Below are 9,248 nucleotides of genomic sequence, written 5' to 3' on the forward strand. Positions count from 1 at the left end.
ATTTTACGTTAACTTTTTCATTAGATGCTTATTTAGAAATTGGTTCTGTGTTGAATATATAGTTGAAAGTAAAAAATAATTGAGACTGAAAGGAACAACTTTAAGATTTATCTGTAGGGATCTTTAAAACTTGAAATTGACATTTTAACAGTTTAAAAGCAAATGCTGATTTTCAAAAAATTGTTTTTGAAAAGCTATAATTTTGAAAGGTCAGAATTTTGATAATTTGAATACAAGTGTTTCACTTCTCCAGCAAGTACCTGTGAATAGTACAATATTTATAGTGTTGTGCTTTACATTTATGATTTGTCTAGAAATTTACCACAAAAGCATAACTGCATTTTTAATCAGTGGAACTCAATATATAGTTAGCTTTATTGAAGTCTTAGTTATCTAATCCTAGTAAAACCAATTCTAAAAATACAGTCCAATCAGTGGGTCTTAGGTTTATTAGTTTGAAATATTTTATATTTTATTTAGAATTCACACATAGATGTCCTATTTGACTGGAATGGTAATTAGATAACTAAAATTCTGGGCCTAACTTTTTTAAAAGAATCCAAGACAAACTAAACTCAGTGAGTTATGATAAATTCTCCTTTTTTTCTTTAAATACTAAACATCTTAAATTGTACAAAATATTGGTAATAAAGAATACTGATGGTTTTTTTATGTCACTTAAAGGTTAATCAGAGTATCTGAAAAGAATTGTTTTTATAAAAACATTAAAATATTAGTTATTTGTTGAAAAGCAAAATAGATTTTTATTTTTGTTAGCCTATATTTTTTTTAAAGTAAAATATGTCCGAGAGTCAAAGTAGTTTAGCATTTCTAAATCACAAAAGTTGTTTAGTAAGCATATCCCAAGAATATATACTAGAGTCAGTTAACAATCCATTTCTAGATTAACTAGTCTCCTCATTAGATGATATATATTGTGACAGACAACTTGAGCACCAGAGCTCTTCTGCTGTACCCACAGTCTTGTTTTTTCTGTTTGTAGCACCATTTTTCTAGGAGATTTGCTTCTAGAACAGGTGATGTCAAGATAGGAAGTAGCAGTATGAGCAGTTTGAAGGCTAAACTTTGGAAAGGTTCTAAGGGAACACTTTTGATTCAGCATCATTTGACCTGCCATGAACATGAGTTTAAAATGGCTTCCTGGCCTTCACTAAATCATATGAATATTCCTTTTATCCCTAACCTAATTCAGCTATCATGGGCCCTATCATCTGTGCCCAGTGTTATCATTCCTATTCATTTTTATTCTGAATCTGAAGAAAAGAGTCTTAATTTAAGGATCCCCAAAAGGGCTTTCATATGCCTCATAATTTGAAAGTATCCTGAAATTTGTCCTTTTTAAAATTCTCTACAGTTTTTTATGTATACTATAATATTCTTACATGTACCATTCTGTGATTAAATCTCCAGGTTACTGTGATTCCTACCTAAATTCTAAAGAGCCACTTATATGACGTTAAATAAGGGAATAAACTTTTTATTTTGTGTACTGTTTTATTGGACTGAAAGTATTTTTAAAAGGGTAAGGTAGAAAGACAAAGTCCTGAACCTTTCAAAATGGAATACTAATTTTAAACTTAAAAGTATGTTCCTATTACATATTGCTGATACTGTTTTTGCATAAATGAATAAATACAAATAAAGGAACTTTTTTCCCCCAAAAGCATCTTTGACCTATTTGTTCATGTCATATTTATCTAAAGAAATGGTGGGGACTTGGGTGGGTAGTATATGACAAGGTCTAGATCCTTTAAATTCTAAACTATGTATTGTTCAGTTTGTTAGTCTGGTGCAGTTAATTTATAAAAGCAAATTTTACTACATTGTATTTACTACATTGTATTTTTATTACTTTCTCATGAAAATAAGAGATAGGTATTCATGAGGAAATAATCCCTGTTAATAGAGTTGGAAATGGTTATTATTGGATTTCAATGCAGTCAGTGCATCAACAGTACTGAGTAGGAATGCCGAAGAGTCATTTATGACTGCAGTTTTATGGCCAGGGCCCTCATTTTGGACTTAAAAGCATTCTGTCTTCTGAACACTGAGCCTAATCTTTGTGACCCTTTTATTTTAGAGTATTGTAGTTCTTGATAATAGAGCTTAGATTTTTTTCATACTGCATTTCCTTCGTATGAGGATGCATGCAAAAGATCATTATTCACTACCTCTTCTAGTTCTAGCTCCAGTACTCCCAGGTTTATATGTTAAGGCCATAGGAGAGGAAATTTTCCTCATAGTTTTTCCTATAAGTGACTCATTACCAGAAAATTGATTTTGATAATAAGGTTCTGTAAAGTTAAAAAAAAATAGTAACTCCTGAATCACCAAAGATAAAATTTTGATTTTTAAAGTAGAATAATCTGCAGATTAGTAATCCTTAAACGTGCATGTATATGTATACACATACATAGTAACCATCATCCAGAACATTAATTAGCCCTGACAAGCTAAATCAGTTTATAAAAACTTATTTTGATGCTCTAAAACTTAATTACATATACCTTAAAACAGTTTCTTTAAACCTACTTGATATTTTAAGCATATTTGCAGTTGAGGATTACCACAAAATTCTCAACAGAAAATCAAGTCTTTGGGATTGGAAAAGAATTTTTTTTCTTTTCCTTTTTGGAAGAGCCAAGGGGGGAGAGAAAGGAATATTGAGCTGTTCCTGTATGTGCCCTGACCAGGGAATCAAACCAGCAACCTCTGTGCTCTGGGAGGATGCTCCATCCAACCAAGCTATCTGGCCAAGACTATTATTATTTTTTAGAGACAGGAAGGGGGAGAGCAAGGAGAGGAAGGGAAGCATCATTTGTTTCACTTGGTCATGCACTCATTAGTTGATTCCCATGTGTGCTTTGACCAGGGATCAAACCCACAACCTTTTTCGGTCCAATGCTCAACCCACTGAGCTAACCAGCCAGGGCCTTGAAAAGAAATTTCATACAGCACCTTTCTTTGGAAAATTTGTAAGTTATGGAAAAAACTCAAGTGACTCCAAAAGGGTTGGTCACCCTTGTAAGAAGTGTATTCTGCATACCCTTTTCTTTGCTGAGAACGTGTTACCTTTGTAATTGTTCAGAATAACAATTCAGTATTGACTAGCACTTAAAACTGCAAAGCAGACGTTGATTTTCAAAAATAAATACACAGCAGCTGTCAAGCCTTCTATACATTGCTCTAAAATTCTCTTGGTTATCTTTAAAGGTAAACTCATAAAAATGGGCTGCCACATTGTTCAATTGTTTTGCCAGCTTTCATTGCAGTCATTTGAGGGTAATACAGGAGCTGTAGCAGTGAGACTGTGCTACTTTGCTCTCTCACAGCAATAGAGAGGGTAAGGAACCATAAGAGAGAAAGGCAGCAGTGTTTTCCATTGACCAAGTCTTACAAATAGGCCCAGCTGTTGAGTTTGATCTTTTGGAATTCCTGAAACACTTCTTAAAGATGAGGATTGCTCCTGTACATATTTTGATAACTGGATAATCTAGCCCTCCCCAACATGTATAATACGTCTGTGTAACTGAACCTTTTTGAGTAATTCCTTATCACCCATCATCAAAAACTTTTCCATCTATAGACGTACACTTAGTAGTAGAAAAAATAAACATGAGAAAGTCGACCTATGAACATACGTTTTTGAATGCTCGTGCAAAATATTCAATCTGCATAGCAAAGAAATGATAGGTAATTCTGTGTTGCATTTAGAGTTAAAAACATCTGTCCAATATGGCTGTAGTGGTGGGCCAACCCCAAGCAAATGCAAAAAAAAATCATCTCTTGTTACAGAACTTGAAACTACCACTGTACCATTTAGCTCTATGTTAGCTATATTTTATGATTTTAATTGGACTGAAACAAAAGTTTTCCACTTGAGTCTCTAGTTCATTTTCCCAAGGCACACACAGGCTTTGTATCTTATGTGCACCTCCATTAAGGCTGTGAGCCAGGAATATGCCTTTTCCTTCTTAATCTCTAGGTAACAGTTTCACTAGATCTTTAACAATAGAACAAATGCTTGCATGGCTGGAATACTGGGGTTATGGAAGCTCTTGATAAATTTGCAGCAAAGGTAATAAGCAGTTCAGAAAGTTGGAGTTTTTAGTATCAGGTGTTTTTTTTGTTTTTTTTTTACAGGAAACAAATCTAGTAAAATTACATTAAGGCTCTAATCACATCTGTTGTCTATCTCCAAAATAAAATGGATAGAGACATTCTATTCTGGGTCAATCTTAGGTGAAATTACTATAGAAGAAAGGCAGGATTGACACTCATCTGTACTGGTACAGAGAAATCCCCTAATTACAGAGAGCTAGGTGGTCCTCTCAGCTCTTGGATACTTTAATATTTTTTTTCCTTTGTATTTTTCTGAAGTTGGAAACAGGGAGGCAGTCAGACAGACTCCCGCATGTGCCCGACCGGGATCCACCCAGCATGCCCACCAGGGGGTGATGCTCCGCCCATCTGGGCGCTGCTCTGTTGCAACCAGAGCCATTCCAGCGCCTGAGGCAGAGGCCCTAGAGCAGTGGTTCTCAACCTTTCTAATGCCGTGACCCCACAATACAGTTCCTCATGTTGCGGTGACCCCAAACCAAAAAATAATTTTGGTGGCTACTTCATAACTGTAATTTTGCTACAGTTATGATTTGGAATGTAAATACTTGATATGCATTATGTATTTTCTGATGGCTTTAGGCAACCTTGCCAGGGTTGTGACCCACAGGTTGAGAACTGCTGCCATAGAGCCATCCTCAGGGCCCGGGCCAACTTTGCCCCAATGGAGCCTTGGCTGTGGGAGGGGAAGAGAGAGAGAGGAAGGAGAGGGGGAGGAGTGGAGAAGCAGATGGGCGCCTCTTATGTCCCCAGCCGGGAATTGAACCCGGGACTTCTACACGCCAGGCCGACGCTCCACCACTGAGCCAACTGGCCATGGCCAAAATTTTTAATATTTTTAATCTACCCCAATCCCCTAGAATAAATCTGGCTGGACTACTGAGAATGGAGAGGGATAAATAAAAATATAGAGCAATTTGTTTCAACTTCAGTTTATTCCCTATCTCGTATTTGATCTTCACAGTGTGAGTTAAATCTGAACAGTATTTAAACAGTACACTTGCTAAATGAGAAAAGTTTAATTCTGCACTTTTTTTTTTTTTACCTGAACGTGGCTTGGTTGCGGCTCATCACTCTTGGTTCTATGCCTGTCTTTGACAAAATGAAACCCCATATACTCACTACCCAAGGGTATATCCACAGACCAACTGTCTCTTTTGGGGGCAGGTTTCCTTAATCATACCAATCTCAAAGGGAAGTCAGAGAACATCAGAACCAGCGTCTGGGGTGCTTTTCAGAGATTGGGACTCCTGGGCCCCATTTTCAGGTGCTCTTACTCTGTAGGCCTGTGTTTAGTAATCCGCATTTTTAATAAGTCCCTCAGGGGACTCTGATCTCTGTGACACTCACTTTGAGAAATACTTCTGCAGCTGGCCATCTCACAGTAGATCATCTCAGGCTACCTGTAGTTTTAGAATAGCTGGATTTCGAGAACAACCCTGTTCTTGTTCCTTCGTAAGGGATATTGTTGGTTTTATTTATCTTTCCCTTCCAAGCTTGTGCCAGGAGTTGTCCACAGGCAAGGATAACACCTGAACAAGTTGAAAAGTGGATTGAATGGAGCCTGAAAGCCAAGACTTGTGGCCAAAAACAAGTGGTAAGAAGGAGTGACTACAGAAAAAAATCTGAATTCCAAGGCCAATTGCAGGCAAGCCAAGGATAAGGGACTAGGCTGAGCTGGGAGGGGGCAGAATGCACATTGTAGAGGCAGAGATACCATTACTTGTCTCCTGGAGGGAAGAACTGTGTCTTGGGCCCACTTGATCTTTTTTTAAGTGATAGGAGGGGAGATAGACTCCCATATGTTCCCCCACTGGAATCCACCCTGCAGACCCCATCTGGGACTAACGCTTGGACCAACCAAGCTATCCTCAGCACATGAGGCCAATTCTCAGACCAGCTGAGCTATCCTCTGCACCAGAGGCTAACGCGTGAACCAGTTGAGCCACTGGCTGTGAGAGGGGGGGAGAGGGGAAGAGAAGCAGATGGTTGCTTTTCCTGTGTTCCCTGACTGGGGATCAAACCCAAGATGTCCACATGCCACTGACTCTACCCACTGAGCCAGCTGGCCAGGGCCACCATTTGACATTTACTAACAGATATTACCCATTTTAGAAGAGTATGGCCTGTTATTGCTCCTTTCCTGCCTTGGAATTAACTAATATGTCTTATTCTTAATTTTTTATCTTAATGAATATTAATATTGGAAATAATATGTTAAAAAATCAAGTTCCAGAGAGAATCTTGGGCATATTGCATACTGAAATCCATATTGTGTTTGTATGTGTTTTTAAAAATTCATACATAATTCATGTAGGAGAGTATACTTTTAAAGAATTATAAATTCCGAAGTTAGCTTAAGAAATACAACATTCCACTGATGAACAAGTTTCCTACATACTCTTGCTGACTATATCCTCATCCTCCTCAACAAGAGGTAACTGCTAAATTGAAATTTAATTTTGCTTTAATCATCCACTAAAATAATTTCTTTTCAGTTATTTATTTTTTCATGGCTTTACTCTTTTTCTCCCTTCCTCCCTCCCTCCCTCCCTCCCTCCCTCCCTCCATGTTATCCTTCCCCACCCTTGGTCTCTTTCTTTCTTCCCTTAATTTTTTTAGAGCTATTTTAGGTTCACAGCAAACCAAGGGGAAGATGCAGAGATGTTTCATATGACCCCTTCCCCCTCACAGAGCCTTCCTTATATTATCAACATCCCTAACAGAATGGGAAGTTGAACCTACCCTGACACATAATTACTGAAAATTCATAGTTTCTTTATAGTTCCTTCTTGGTGTACATTCAGTGGGTTTGGACAAATAAATGATGACATGGATTCATCATTATAATACAGAATATTTTCACTGCCATATAAATTTTCTGTGCTTTACCTATTCATCCCTCCAACCCAACCCCTGGCAACCACTGATCTTTTTTACAAATTTCATATAGTTGGAATTATATATTGATAGTATGTGGCCTTTTTAGATTTGCTTTTTTCACTTAGTAATATGCATTTATGTTTCCTCCATGTATCTTCGTAGCTTGATAGCTCATTTCTTTTTAATGCTGAATAATATGCCACTGTCTGCATACTACAGTTTATCCACCCACCTACTGAAGGGCATCTTGGTTGCTTCCATACGTTAGCAATTATAAAGCTACTATAAACATCTGTGTGCAGGTTTTTGTGTGGACAGACGTTTTCTGTTTATTTGGGTAAATACCACAGAATGCACTTGCTGGATTGTATGGTAAAATATGTTTAGTTTTGAAAGAAACTACCAAGCTATCTTTCAACCTGGTTGTACTATTTTACATTTCCACCAGTAATAAATGATAGTCCGTGCTGCTCCACATTCTTGCCAGTATTTGGTGGTGTCAGTGTTCCTGATTTTGGACATTCTAATAGGTGTGTAATGTTGTTGTTGTTTTAGTTTGTATTTCCCTGAGGACATAGGATGTGGAGCATCTTTTCGTACGCCTATTTGCCATCTGTATGTCTTCTTTGGAGAAGTGTATATTATGGTTTTGGGCCCATAATTGTGCTTTCTTATTGTTGAATTTTAAGACGACTTTGTATATTTCAGATAACAGTTTATCAGATCATATTTTCTCCAAGTCTGTGGCATATCTTCTCATGATCTTGAAATTGCCTTTTGCAGAGCAAAAGTTACTCATTTTAGCAAAGTTCAGCTAATTGATTATTTCTGTCATGGATCATTCCTTCAGTGTTGTATCTAAAAAGTCATTGCCATACCCAAGGTCATTTAGGTATTCTATGTTATCTTCTAAGAATTTATAGTTTTGCCTTTTATGTTTAGGTTCTTTGTGGGGGGTTTTTGCATGTGGATGTTTAGTTGTTCCAGCACCATATGTTAATGAGACTGTCTTGGCTGTTACATTGCCTTTTGCTCCTTTGTCAAAGATCAGTTGAGTAGCTTTATGTGGGTCTTTTTCTGGGCTTCGTATTCTGTTCCATTGATCCATTTGTCAACTCTTTTCACCAATACCACATTGTTTCCTTTTATAGTACGTCTTGAAGTCAGATAGTATCAGTCCTCATAGTTTGTTCTTCTTTGTTGTTATATTGGCTATTCTAGGTCTTTTGCATTTCCATATAAATTTTTGAGTCAGTTTGTCAAAATCCACAAAATAGCTTGTTGGGATTCTGATAGGGATTGCACTGAGTCTACAGATCAAGTTGGGTAAAATTAGTATCTTAATAACACGGAGTCTTTCTGGCTGTGGATATGGAATATTTTTCCATTTATGTAGTTCTGGAATTTCATTCCTCAGAGTTTTATAGGTTTTTCTCATAGATCTTATACATATTTTTAAAGATTTATACCTAACTAATTCATTTTGAGGGCTGATGTAAATAGTTTTGTTTTTTATTTCAAATTCTACTCTTTAATTACTGGTATATAGAAAAACAGTTGACTTTTGTATATTAACCTTATGGTGCAACCTAGATATAATCACTTACTGGTTTCAGGAGGTTGTTTTTATGTGTCTTTTTTATTACTTTTATTTTTTATTTTTTAGGATTTCCTACATAGATGATCATGTTATCTGCAAACAAAGACAGTTTTATTACTTCCTTTCCAGTGTATAACTTTTATTCTTGTCTAAGTGCATTAGCAAAGACTCCCAATATCATTTTGATTTTTTACATGGCTTTGAACTTTAAAAGGCCTTGTACTGCAACTTGTTTTTTTGTGTGTGCACATTATGGGACTCATTTGTGTTGACCTGGATACTGTCTTTATTTTCGCTGCTATTTGTTTTATCAGTTGAGCATCACATGGTTTATTTATCCTTTCTCTTCCTGAAGGACCATTTAATTTTATTTATTTAAAAATTCTAAATTTTACATAATGGTTGATTGTTATTCTAAACAATGCTACTATGAATATTCTTTAATGCTTTAATGCCTGTGACCATTTTAGAAACCGTCTCAGGCTAGGTACTAGAATAGTGTTAAAAGAATGTGAACTTCAAGTCCTTCTAGCCGCAACCATTTCTTGAGTAAACTTGGATAAGCTTCTCTCTGACCCTGTTTCGTCCTCTCTAAAACAATACTTCTAATATCTACCTTAAGGGC

The sequence above is a fragment of the Saccopteryx leptura genome, chromosome 10, assembly GCF_036850995.1.
Source record: "Saccopteryx leptura isolate mSacLep1 chromosome 10, mSacLep1_pri_phased_curated, whole genome shotgun sequence".
NCBI classification, from domain to species: Eukaryota; Metazoa; Chordata; class Mammalia; order Chiroptera; family Emballonuridae; genus Saccopteryx; species Saccopteryx leptura.